This window comes from Bos javanicus, chromosome 9 (assembly GCF_032452875.1).
Source record: "Bos javanicus breed banteng chromosome 9, ARS-OSU_banteng_1.0, whole genome shotgun sequence".
In the NCBI taxonomy this organism is placed as follows: domain Eukaryota; kingdom Metazoa; phylum Chordata; class Mammalia; order Artiodactyla; family Bovidae; genus Bos; species Bos javanicus.
In genome coordinates, this window is record NC_083876.1 from 62,812,325 (window position 1) to 62,827,003 (window position 14,679).

The window sequence follows — 14,679 nt, forward strand, 5'->3', positions numbered from 1 at the left end:
TCTACTGAAACTAATTGGAACCAGTGCTGGGTACATAACCAGAACTGGATTAAGGAGGGCCTTGACTATGCAAATGAGGACCCTGAGTGTGACTTGTATGTATTAGGGACTCGGAAATGTTTGAAGAATTTTGATATTTGGTAAACTAATACAATTTTATAAAGTTTAAAAATAAAATAAAATTTAAAATTAAAAAAAAAAGTTTTTTGCAGATACACACACACACACACACACACACACACACACAAAAAGAAACATAGGGACTTCCCCAGTGGTCCAGTGGTTAAAAGTTCACCTTCCCATTCAGGAGGTGTGGGTTCAATCCCTCAATCCCTGGTCAGGTAGCTAAGATCCCACATGCTTTGGACCCAAGAAACCAAAACATAACAGGATCAATATTATAACAAATTCAATAAAGACTTAAAAATAGCCCATATCAAATAATCTTTTTAAAAAAGAATTGCTTCTTTAAAAAAGAAAAGCAATATATTTAATGTCTTTAAAGATTAGAGCATTGAACTAATAGTTATTTGATTGCAGTTGGCAATGAGTGCCTGAAGAGAAAGCCCACCAAATTGCTTTTATGACCAGTTAAGGGTGATTAGAAATCGGTTCACTTATTTATATATCACTGACAAACATTAAATTTATTCTCTATTGGTTCCCCATTTCTGCAATCTTGTTAAGACTTGCAGTTGCCTAAATTATTCTTTTTGTAAATATGGTACCAGTGAAAGCTTCAGATGCCCCCAGTTCAGACAGCACCAAATTCGAATAAGTGGTATCTCAGTTAATAAAGCATTCCTTATGGATATCTCAGAACTCTGAAGACCTAGAAATTCTGCATTTTGATCTCATGCTGTATTAACATTAACCAGGGTGTTGCTATTGCAGAAAAGGTAAAGATATAGACTAAATTGTGTTTCCTTCTCCTCCAAATTCATATGTTGAAGCCCTCACTCTCAATGTGACTGTATTTTGGAGGGCCTTTAAGGTGATAGATAAAATTAAATGAGGTTGTAAGGGTGGGGCCCTGTTTTGATAGGATTGGTGTCTTTCTAAGAAGAGAAAGAGTTTAATACAACTCATTCTGCATGAACAGAGAAGAAAGCCATTGAGGACACAGTGAGAAGGCAGCCATTTACAAGTCAGGGAGTGAGACCTCACCAGAAACTGAATTTTCCAGCTCCTGGTCTTGGACTTCTAGCCTTCAGAATCGTGAGAAAATAAATTTCTGTTGTTTAAGTCACCTAGTCTGTGGCTCTTTGTTATGGCAAATGGAGAAGACTAATATAGGTAGTAACCCTAAAAGTGACAGCTGCCTCATTTGTCTTACTGTCCATAATTGAGTTCTAGGCATCCAGGGTTGCAGTTTCCATTTGAATTACTTTAAAGAATGTGAGGTTCTATACCTTGACTTAAAAAAAAAAAAAACACAATTATTTATTTGTTTGGCTGCTTCAGGCCTTAGCTGTGGCAAGCGGGATCTTTGTTGTGTTGCGTGAGGTCTTTCACTGCAGCCCCAGGGCTGCCCCGTGGCATGTAGAACCTTAACTCCTCAACCAGGCATGGAACCTGTGTCCCCTGCGTTGCAAGGCAGATTCTTAACCACTGGACCACCCGGGAAGTCCTACCAGATCTTGACTTTGTCATCCTTGTATACATACTGCTCTCAAGTGTCAGGGGATAACTTCTTTACAAAACCTTAGCAAGGGATATTGTAAATTTTGATCATGGATGAGAAATTCATGAGAAAATTTCCCTGAGGAAATATGCACTTTTGTGCAGATGAGAGCACTGATGTTTGCTAAAACAGAGTATTGATTCATGAACTCTAAATTGGTGAGTGACTGATCTCTCGACAGTACAGGGACTGACAGATCTATTTGTGTAACATGTAGGTTGTCTTTTGGCTGATGGACATTATTTGATATTTTGCCAATAAGCCCTTTCTCCTGAACTGAACTGGTTGTGCTTTTTATTTGTATTGGCTGCACCATGCAGCTTGCAATATTTCAGTTGCCTGACCAGGGATCAAACCCTGACCCTTGGCAGTGAGAGTTCCGAGTCCTAAACACCAGACCACCAGGGAATTCCCTAAAACAAAATTTTTTAAAAATCTGAAAACAAGACATCTTAATAGGTTCTGATTGAATTAATAGATTTTTTTCTATTATAAAGAGATTAAAACAGGTAGCATTTTGGAAGAGAGAGAGATACTACCATGACTACTACTATTATTATGCCTCTTGTGGGACAAATATGTCCAGCAGACCAGCTTTAACCTTAGAGTCACACAAATTGATTTTTTTAAGGGAATTGAAAAACCTGAAAAACTTCTAAGAAACATAGGTAAGAATCATCTTTCAAAATCATATTGATTCTGGAAATCACTGTTAGTCACTCAGTCATCTCTGACTCTTTGTGACCCCATGGACTGTAGCCCACCAGGCTCTTCTGTCCACGGAATTCTCCAGGTAAGAATACTAGACTGAAGTCCCATTTTCTTCTCCAGTGGAACTTCTCCACCCAGGGTTTGAACCTATGTCTTCAGTGTCTCCTGCATTGCAGGTGGATTCTTTACCTGTTGAGCCATTGGGGAAGCCCTAGGGCCTTGGTAGAGAAGATTAAATTAAAGTGAGGGAATTAGGATGGACTCTAATCCAATTTGACTGTGTCTTTACAAGAAGAGCCATTGAGGTGTGTACTCAGACGGTAAAGTGTCTGCCTGCAATGCGGGAGACCTGGGTTCGATTCCTGGGTCGGGAAGATCCCCTGGAGAAGGAAATGGCAATCCACTCCAGCACTCTTGCCTGGAAAATCCCATGGACGGAGGAGCCTGATAGGCTACAGTCCATGGGGTTGCAAAGAGTCCGACACGACTGAGCGACTTCACTTTCCTTTCCTTTACAAGAAGAGGAAAAATTGTAAAATTAATTTTTATCATAGTGTAGTTGCTTCACAATGTTGTGTTGGTTTCTACAGTATGGCAAAATGAATCAGCTATACATAACTATATCCCCTCTTCTTTTTGGATTTTCTTCCCATTTAGGTCACCACAGACCATTGAGTAGAGTTCCCAGTGCTATAAAGTAGGTTCTCATTAATTGTCTCTTTTATATATAGTATTAATAGTGTGGGCTTCTGAGGTGGTGCTAGTGGTAAAGAATCTGCCTGCCAATGAGGAGACAGGTTCGATCCCTGGGCTGGGACAATCCCCTGGAGTAGGAAATGGCAACCTGTTCCAGTATCCTTGCCTGAAAAATTCCGTGGACAGAGGAGTCTGGCAGGTAAACAATTCATGGGGTCACAAAGAGTCAGATGCAACTGAGCAACTGAACACATACAATAGTGTATACACGTCAGACCCATCCTTCCATTCGTCTACTCCCCTTTCCCGCTTGGTATCCATACATTTGATCTGTATGACAAGAAGAGGAAATTCGGACACATCCAGGGACAGCAGGGGAAAGGCCATGTAAGGACACAGCAGTAAGGTATCCATCTGTAACCCAAGGAGGGGGAGGGAGGGCAGGAAAAGCCAAGTCTTCTGACACCTTGATCTCAGACTTGCAGCTTCCAGCACTATAAGAAGATAAATCTCCATAGTCTAAGCCACTGTGGTACTTTCTTCTGGAAGCCCTAGAAACAAATAGTCATTGAGCTGGGTTGTGGGGGGCAGAAGAATAAGGGTGGGAGGTAGGAACCAAAGAGGAGGCTGGGACTAGGAGTTGGGGGTACACAGAGGCAGGAAGAGTTGGGAGCAGAAGCTCAGGTCTGACTGGCAGCAAAAGATGCCCCAGGGAGCAACACAGCTCCCCTTAGCATATGCAACCAGATTGGGCAGGTGGTCAAAAATAGTTGTTTTGGAGGTACAACTAGAGCCTTGTGGGTCTTCGTGTGGGAAATATATTGATGGATTTATCTCTGGGGGATCAGGGAAGGAAGACAGAGGTCCTACAGATGATAAAGTGGTGGTGATGGGAGTGGATCATCGGTGATGTGACTGGTTATGACACGATTTGGCTTATTATTAGGAGTTGTGATTTTTTCTTTGGTTCAAAAGATAGTTTTATGCTGTGCAGGGTATGCATGTCTGTGTATACGAAACCGTATATTTAAAGAATATATTTTAGTTATTTTAGCATTAAGGCTATCTGAATGGATGGGGCATTCACTCATGTTTTTCTGTTGTCTGCACTTCTTAACATAGTGTCTCTCAGCATTTGATAACTGAATTTTAACAGTTCTGTTTATCTGTGTCAAATTCAGTAATGAATCATTTAATATACCATCCTTATAGATGGTTATAGCACAGTTGGAAATTTTTATATTGAGAACAAAAATGATAGCTTAGTTATTACATTTTGTATATCAAACAGTAGGGGAAACTAGTGGATGTCGTAATTGTCTAATATCCCCCAAATTTATTCCACTAATGCTTTGTTTTGGGTTTATTTCATTACCTAATTTTTTAACGTATTCTTATAATTTGCACATTCCTTTTTTCTGCTGCTAAGTCACGTCAGTCGTGTCCGATTCTGTGCGACCCCATAGACAGAATCTCACCAGGCTCCTCTGTCCCTGAGATTCTCCAGGCAAGAACACTGGAGTGGGTTGCCATTTCCTTCTCCAATGCATGACAGTGAAAAGTGAAAGTGAAGTCACTCAGTCGTGTCCAACCCTCAGCGACCCCATGGACTGCAGTCTACCAGGCTCCTCCATCCATGGGGTTTTCCAGGCAAGAGTACTGGAGTGGGGTGCCATTGCCTTCTCTTTTATTTACTTATTTGTCCCCAAAGTTAACTTTTCTAATGTTCTGGCATATTATTAAATAGATTAAGAGACCACACAGAAATAATACATATTGAACATTGGATAGTAACATTGTGACCAGTAGAGGGCATCAAGGAATCATCACAAGTACAGGTTTTGAAGAGACAGAAATACTAGTGTTTTAATTGTGGGACAATTTCAACCAAAGCATTAGTACTAAAATAATTCCATGATATGAATGTGTTTAAATCATCATGGTAATGTTACTGAGTGATCATTTCATGTCTCGGTCACTGCAGACGTACCTTAGTTACACATTTCAAAAACAAAAGTAGCTCTTAATTATGTTGAAATGGAAATTGTTGAATTTTGACATTCTTAGGAAAAATATAAAGTGCTAAATATTAAAAAGTGGCGTGATTTCTAAGTTCTGAAATATGTATATATAGTCTCCGAGTGTCTGTGTCTACTCATCTCTTAAGTGTGGAAGATCGAGGGAAATGCTCTCTGAGGTCTTTTCTAATAACACAATATGTGGCAATGAGGCTCTTCACCTGGAAATACCACTATGAAGAGAATCCTCTTTATCAGCACCTGGAGGGCTCCCTTGATCAAACCAGAACTTGGACTGGTTTGGACTGAAGGTGCCATGTGGTTTCTGGACCTTGCATCTCTGATTTCTCAGCATTATTTACCAAAATAGAACCCCTATTTGCATTGCACTGTCTTACATAGTTTTAGAGATTTTCTGATTTCACTTCCTTCCCCTCCAATCTCTTCTCTCTCTGGCTTTGTAGTTTACCAAGGCATCTTTCTGAGTTGTTGTTCAGTTGCTCAGTCGTGTCTCTTTGTGATCCTGTGGACAGCAGTATGCCAGGCTTTGGCTTCCCCGTCCTTCACCATCTTCTGGAGCTTGCTCAAACTCATGTCCATTGAGTTGGTGATGCCATCCAACCATCTCATCCTCTGTTGTCCCCTTTTCCTACTGCCTTCAAATCTCCCTGCATCAGGGTCTTTTGAAATTAGTCAGCTCTTTGCATCAGGTGCCCAAAATATTGGAGCTTCAGCTTCAGCATCAGTCTTTCCAGTGAATATTGAGTTGAATCCCTTTAGGATTGACTGGTTTGATCTCTTTGCTGTCCAAGGGACTCTTAAGAGTCCTTTCCAGCACCACAGTTAGAAAGCATCAATTGTTTGGCACTCAGCCCTTTTTTATTGTCCAGCTCTCACATCCATACATGACTACTGGAAAAATCATGGCTTTGACTATACGAACTTTTGCTGGCAAATAATGTATCTGCTTTTTTAATACGCTGTCTAGGTTTGTCATTACATTCCTCCCAAGGAGCAAGGGTCTTTTTGAGTATTACATCATTTAACTCTCACAACAACCTGGGGAATAAATTTTTTTTTTTTAATGGATGAAGAAATGGAGGCTCTGAGAGACTGAGCAACTGTTCTTGAGTTCATGCAATAATTTTGGAGTGGGAAATTTTGGGGGGCATGCAGTGTGTTGTGTGGCATGCAGGATCTTAATTCCAAGACCAGAGATTGAAACCGTGCCCCCTGCATTGGGAGCACATAATCTTAACCACTGCACCACCAGGGAAGTCCTGTCTCTGGAGTGGGATTTAAATATAAGTTGTTACTCCACATTCAGTATTCTTTTCAGTCCACTGGAGTAAGTCTTGACTTAATTCCCGGTATGTTACTTGAGAGGAGTAATTTATTAAGCTGTAATTATTATTTTCTTGGTCTCCAAATCACTGCAAATGGTGACTGCAGCCATGAAATTAAAAGACACTTGCTTCTTGGAAGAAAAGTTATGACCAACCTAGACAGCATATTAAAAAGCAGAGACATTACTTTGTCCACAAAGGTCTGTCTAGTCAAGGCTATGATTTTTCCAGTAGTCATGTATGGATGTGAGAGTTGGACTATAAAGAAAGCTGAGCATCAAAGAATTGATGCTTTTGAACTGTGGTGTTGGACACTCTTGAGAGTCCCTTGGACTGCAAGGAGATCCAACCAGTCCATTCTGAAGGAGATCAGCCCTGGGATTTCTTTGGAAGGAATGATGAAGGCGGGAGGAGAAGGGGACGACAGAGGATGAGATGGTTGGATGGTATCACTGACTCGATGGACATGCGTTTGAGCAAGCTCTGGGAGTTGGTGATGGACAGGGAAGCCTGGCATGCTGCAGTCCATGGGGTCGCAAAGAGTTGGACATGATTGAGTGACTGAACTGAACTGAATTGAATTGCTTATGGATATATTTTCAACAATCATAAGCCATTAGAGGTGGGAAAATTAGCTGTTCTAATTCCACATTAGCAAAAACACTTACAGCTTTTTCCAGATCTCCAACTCTCATTTCTTCTTGTCTCTTGTATTGGTCTCATTGGCTCAGGCCCCTTCAGAAAGCAGAGCGTGTGGTCACCAGGCTCCTATTTTTCCAGTTCCCTAGGGACTATGCATGAACCCCAGGGAAGGACTTTGAGCAGGCCATGGTCACGTGCCTGCCCCTCTCCGGAGGTGGTATTAAAGAGCTTGCTGTAGGTGAAAACGTCCCTGGAGCCACAGGAAATGGGTTTGGGGGAAATTGTCCAAGCTACTGAGGGAGCTGTTTCAAAAGATAGATAAAACAGTTTCTGAGCACAGACTGCTGGCCCAGGGTAGGTGTCTCAGGGAAGGTCTGTGGGCAGCTGGGGGACAGGAGGACCTCAGTATATGATGGTTATCAAAGGAGTGAGGAACACAGAAAATTAACTTCACTTCTCTAACTCCTTTCCTGGGAGTCAGGCAATGAATGTAACCAAGAGCGAGTGTAGGAAAGACCCAAAGAGTCGAAGGGTGTTAAGTCGATCTTCAGAAATATCTTATAAGATACTTTTTGGCTACCCATATAACAAAAGCCAAGCAAAACTAAGAATTTTAACTTTTCTGGACAGTGTAGGGCCAGTCCTGCCAGTAAGGAAGGAGGTGTTGCAGAGAAGAGCCAATTCTGACTCCGTGCTGCATCTGTTTCTTTGACTTTGACCTTTGCTTTTCCTTGCTTTTGCTATTATAATCATACATAATGACCTGCCTCAGAGCACTCAGACCCTCTGCCTGACTGTAAAACTAAAGTGCCTCTGTTCAGCTCAAAGACCCCGCCCAACTGTGAATGGCTGCAAGAAAGAAATGTATGCTAAGTCCCTTCAGTCCAGCTCTTTGCGATCTGTCCATGGGATTCTCCATGTTGACTTAGGCACCGATTTAAGTATCTTTTGTTAATGATATAGGTGTCAGTTTTGGAACTTAAGAACACTTAGTAGATTCTTCACACTGTATTAAAATGCAAAGTAAGAAGCATTTCCTTAGGAAGTTATCCTTTTTCCCCATGAATACGTTGGGTTTATTCCAGAAACATGCAGGTTAAGAAGTAACAGAACTGAACTGGTTCAAAATTGGGAAAGGAGTACGTCAGTGCTGTATATTGTCACCCTGCTTATTTAACTTACAGGCAGAGTACATCATGTGAAATGCTCAGCTGGATGAAGCTCAAGCTGGAATCAAGATTGCTGGGAGAAATCTCAATAACCTCAGATATGCAGATGACACCACCCTTATGGCAGAAAGCAAAGAGGAACTAAAGAGCCTCTTGCTGAAGATGAAAGAGGAGAGTGGAAAAGCTGGCTTCAAGCTCAATGTCCAAAATATAAGATTGAGCCACCACTTCATGGCAAATAGATGGGGAAAAAATGGAAATAGTGACAAGATTCTTGGGGTCCAAAATCACTGTGGATGGTGACTGCAGCCATGAAATTAAAAGATGCTTGTTCCTTGGAAGAAAAGCTATGACAAACATAGACTGTGTATTAAAAAGCAGAGACATCATTTTGCAGACAAAGTTCTGTCTAGTCAGAGCTATGGTTTTTCCAGTAGTCATGTATGGATGTGAGAGTTGGACCATAAAGAAGACTGAGCACTGAAGAATTGATGCTTTCAAACTGTGGTGTTGGAGAAGACTCTTGAGAGTCCTTTGGACAGCAAGGAGATCAAACCAGTCCATCTTAAAGGAAATCAACCCTGAATATTCACTGGAGGGACTGATGCTGAAGCTGAAATTCCAATACTTTGGGCATCTGATGCAAAGAGCTGACTCATTGCAAAAGACCCTAATGTTGGGAAAGATTGAAGGCAGTAGGAAAAAGGGACAACAGAGGATGAGATGGTTGGATGGCATCACTGCCTCAATGGACATGAGTTTGAGCAAATTCCTGGAGATGGTGGAGGACAGGGAGGACCGGTGTGCTGTAGTCCGTGGGGTCGCAAAGAGTCAGACACTGCTTAGTGACTAAACAAAAACAACGCATTTCTCTACACTGTGCTGTGAGCAAAAAAATGAGAGCCTGAGAGACTAGGTGAGTGCTCTGTCCCGGCCTTGTTCTCTAAACATTCATGGCTCTGGTTTCACATCGCTTAAGGTCCCATGTGTGGACACTCAGCTTCACTGCCTTTCTCTTGCCACTTACTCAAGGATAAACCCAGATTTTCTGCTTCAGTATCATCAAAGTTTTGCAAGTATGCTTGTATGGTGCTTATTATTTCTTTTTCTATTATTCCTTGCCATTGCTCTAAGTGGGCTTCTCAGGTGGCGCTAGTGGTAAAGAATCCACCTGCCAGTGTGGGGATGCCACAGACACAGTTTTGATCCCTGGGTTGGAAGATCCCCTGGCAACCCACTCCAGTATTCTTGCCTGAAAAATCTCATGGACAGAAGAGCCTGGTGGGCTACAGTCCAAGGAGTTGCAAAGAGTTGGACATAACTGAGCACAACATGGCATTGCTCAAAGTATGAAATGCGAAGATTTCATCCTCCTGCCAATTTCTCTTCAAATGGCTTTGGATGAGAATGTTCTGGACTGATTTACATGATTCTATGTTCTGCAGAGGGTGGTTCCCAGACCAGTGACATCAGCATCACTTGGGAGTGTGTTAGCAATGCAGAATCTCCAGACTCTCTCCAGATTTACCAAAGCAGAAGTATGAAAAATATGGCCTTTTATTGCATTTTAACACACTGTATTGAAAATACTTGTGAAGCTCTTTCTTCCTTTCATTAGAATAAAATTTCAGTAAAATTTCAGTTTGGGAAGGAATCTGTATTGTCTAGCTTTCCATTGAATATCCAGGACCTAGCATAGTTCTTGGCAGATGGTAGGTGCTCAGTAAATGTTTGTTGAATGATAAATGAATGGATATCTGCAGAGTAAGTCTTGTTTGCTTAACCTAGTTGTTAAGTAACCAATGTGTTTAGAAGGGCTCAGTGAAAGAATAATGCTAACAGTGCAGACAAATGAGGTGTGTAATTAACACCTCTGGTCGTATTGTTTCCTAGAAGAGATTTTCTGCCCAGTTGACTGTGATTAAGCTAGGGTTGACAGTCTCCAAAGTGGGAAAAGGATTGGCCAGTCTGGCAAAGAAGATGACTCTTGCTCTCTTCTACTACTGTATCCTCAAATTATGAGACTGGTGACCCACTCCTTGGCAATCTGAAACTTTGCAGTATTTTGATTTCAAAAGGTCATATTCTAGTTAAATATACTGATTTGTCTGTCCTTCTATTTTACCTCTGAAATTGAACATCTCCCCACCTTCCCTTCCCCCTCACTTTTTTTTCTTCTTTGGTGCACACTTCCCCTCACCACTCTCTGACTATTCCAATATCTGTCTACCTAGTCTCCATTCTCTTCATTCATAAAGGCTTTCCAAACTGTGGGTCTGGTCATGTTCTCCTTTGGTTAAAATCCTCAGGCATTTTTCTGCTGCTTGTAGGATTAAATCCAGCATCCTTAGTGAGGCATTTGAGGCTCTTCATGGACCTGGCTGTCTGACCAGCCTCCTTTCCTGTCACTCTCCTTACTAACCTACACTCTGACCACCACTTGCCACTTCTCTAAGCCATGTCTGACTTTTGCGACCCCATGGACCATAGCCCGTCATGCTCCTCTGTCCATGGGATTTCCCAGGCAAGAATACCAAGTGCATTGCCATTTTCTTCTCCAGGGCATCTTCCCAGCCCAGGGATCAAACCTGCATCTCCTGCATTGGCAGGCAGATTCTTTACCAGTGAGCCACCAGGGAAGCCCTGACTGTAACGGTAACTGCTGTTAAAAGAGAGACAGGAGTCTCTGGAACATTCTTAACGCTAAACCTCAAGGATCTGGAGTACAGTTTGGGGACCGGAAGGCTGTCAGGAATTGTACGAGGCAGCTCTTGGTGACAGATGACACTGTTGGTTCCTCGGCAGAAGGAATTAATTAAGCTTCATTCATGTCCTTTGCCATGGATGCCAGTTGCCTACTTGTTTTGTTTTGTTTTGTTTTCAGCCTCCCTTTACTTATCTTTCTACTCCTGCTTCCCCTGACAGTGCACCGTCTCTTCATACATTTTTCATTCAAAGTCTTGAGAGGTACGACTGTCATCACTGCAACTGATTGCTTTCTGTTTGAGGGGAGCTTCTATACCAGGCCACCCTATTGAACATACCCAGGTGGTAGATGTAGCTGCTCTTGGGTCAGGTGCCAGCTGGCTGGATCAATCAGTAGATGACTGATAGGGGTTAGGGTATCATGTGGTACTATGTGGTGGACTGTGGTTCAAGAACGACCTACAGCAGCTTTTCTTAGCAGGGCCTGTGTTTTATAACCTACTTAGAAGGAATTTGTGGGCAGGGTAGGCATTCTAAGGCAAGATATCTTCCACATTGACATATTTTGAAAATTCTGATCATGATTTCTCCTAGGTATTCCCAGTGAGGCCGATATTCTCATACCCTCCTTTTCCAATTTGTATTGTCATACACAAAGTGATATGTGCATAAATGGTGTACCTGACATTACAATATTATTTTGCCTCTTAAAATAGTTTACTGAAATTCCAGTTTCAGCTTTTCAAGATTGCAGGATACCTTCAGGATTGCTCAGTAATAGCTTCGGTCTACTCAACTTTGTGATCCTTCGTTTATTCATTTATCCATCAAACATTTCTGGAGTGCCTATACTAGGGAATGGTTGTACAGAGAGAAATAAGACACAGTACCCACCTTCAAGGATCTTACAAACTACCTAGGGAGTCTGACATATAAACTAAATTAATATGGTTATTAATAGCCTGTTACAGGAATTTGTTGAATGCAAAGAGACAAACTATCACTATTTTTTTTAATCACTTCTCAAAATACAGCGCTGTTCTGTCTTCCCCCAGTCTCCCATGCTCAGCTCATCCCATCCCATCCTCTCTTCTCTCATATACAACATGGTGTTTCTCACTGGACTCTTGTAACTATTCAACCAATGGCACATGCCTATATCAAACAAACCTTTGCTTTCCTTACTAGGGTTGAGGACATTGTTTTTCTTTCTGTGGGTATGCGTGTGTGATTAGAAAGGGAAGTCAGGCCTCAGTTCTTCGTCATTGAGAAACTGATATATAAGAAGTATTCTAGTTAAGTTGCCAGGCAAGAGGACGCACGCTGCCTCAGAGGTTTTAGAGTCCACGTCAACACCATTTACCGTATGGATGTTCTCCTTGTTCTCTATGAAACACCTCTTGCTGCCCCCACCTGCAAAGTCCAGCTAGAGAGGGGGCTTTAGCTTGCAGCCTCAGCTCTTTTGTATCACTGTTTCATACCTCTGAATGTGTATTTTATATATTCCCTGAGTTGTTCTCCTTAGCCATCCAAATACCAACTCAGGCTTGATTGCTTAACTGAGTAACTGATTTATTCATTTGCTGGTTCCTTACTGAGTGCTTAACCATGAACTGGAAACAGTTGGGATCACTGGTCTGCTCATTATTAGGCTGCTCAGGAGTCTAAATTTTCCTCAGAGAACTGTCTCCATCCTCATTCCTTTGGGTGTCTTCATGAAGTAGCTTTGCCTAAATCATCCCTTGACATATGACTACTTGATACCATACAAAATGGACAAACATGCCAACCTGATTTCTTGTATCCATGTTGTTTATCCATTTTCTGAAGGACCATTCCTTCTCCTCCATTCTTCAGAGCCTCTGGTATGACCTTCCTTTCCCCTGAGAATCAGATGAGCAAATGCTCTCTGCTGCCTCATCCCTTCCTCATCCTCTTAGCAAAGGCAATGCTTAAAATCCCCTCTAAAATTCTGTTTTATCTAATGGAAAATAAATATGATCAGATTTCTATAAATCTGCCCTTAAGACCAGGGTCTCATACATATATATATATATTTTTTTGAGCTACCAGGGAAGCCTTCTGAACAATGGAGACACAGACACAGAGAACAGACTTATTGACATGGTATGGGGGAGGAAGGCGAGGGTGAGATGTATGGAGAGAGCAACATGGAAACTTACATCCCCATATGTGAAATAGATAATCAATGGGACTTTGCTGTATCCATCTCCCTTCCTGTCCCACTCCTCTAGGTTATTGCAGAGCCCTAGTTTGAGTTCCCTGAGTCATACAGCAAAGTCATACATATATTAAGTTAACCTCTCTCTTGGTAAATGTCACATTGCCCTTGAAAATATGTGGGCTATTTTCAAATATTTTTGATGTTGATTTTTTAACATAATTCCACAATGATAAGAGAACAGACTCTATATGATTTCAACACCTTGAGACTATGAAATTTTTGCACCTTGTTTTAAGTCCCTGGATATGTTCCACTGTTTATCCTAGTTTATGGGAACTTGAATAGAACTTCTGTCCTGCTGTTGTGTGAAAATTGTATAAATCTTAATTATGTTGAATTGGTTCATAGTGCCTTTCAGGTCTATTATATCCTTCTACTTTTTATATATTCATTCTATTAATTTTTGATAGTTTGATATTGAAACTCCAACTAAAAATTTTAATTCATCTAGTTAAAAAATAATTGCAATATATGGTAGAACTATATGTAACTTTGTTCTGTATTTTCTAAGTCTCCTGTAAATGTGTTATCATATTTTAATAATGTAAAAAATAAAAAAGAGAAAAAGTGTAATCCAATATACAGTAGGTACAGATTTTTTCAAATATTGTTTGATTCTGCTTATATGAGGTACCTAGAACAGACAAATTCATAGAGTCAGAAAGTACATTGGTAGATGTCAGAGATGAGGGAATAGGATAGGGAGGAGGAATGGGGAGTTGATATTTAATGGGGACAGTTTCAGTTTAGGAAGGTACAAAATTCGGGAGATGGATGATGGTGAGAGTTGCACAACAGTGTTAATATACTTAGTGCACTGAACTGCACAGTTAAATATGGTTACAATAGTATGTTTTATATTATGTGACTTTTAACACAATTAAAAAAAAAAAGCTTTAAAGAAAAAGACCAGTGTCTCCTAGTTTCCCACCTGGATTATCTTCCCTCTTTCCCCTTTTGTTTTCTTCTTGCAGAGCTCCCAGCGCTTAGGTAGATGTCAAATTCATGCCAGATTCTCACTTGGTGTTTGTGGACCCAAAACCAACACCAAAATTATCTTCTGACGTCTGCTCTTTCTATTGCTGTAGTCTTGCTTTCTTCATGTCACTGCTGTTGTCCCTTTTTCTTTTTCAATTAAAAGTTTCCATTATCTACTCACACCCATAGCAGGTGGTCAATCAATAATTTTGATTACCTAAGACTCTGTTGATATTATTTCCCAGCTCCTCTTGTCACTGTTCCTTTTGTAGCATCAGTGTCCTGATGCCTTCTTTTTTTAAATACATGTTTGACAATTCCACTTCCTCATGAGAAGGTACCCTCCTTACCCAGGACATAGTTTCTAAATTTCTTGAAGCCTGTAATCAATGTGTTCACTTCAATTAAGTTCAACAGACATATAAATTATATATATTGAATACTACTATGCACCACCCTCTGTTCTGGGTGCTGGAAGCTTCCA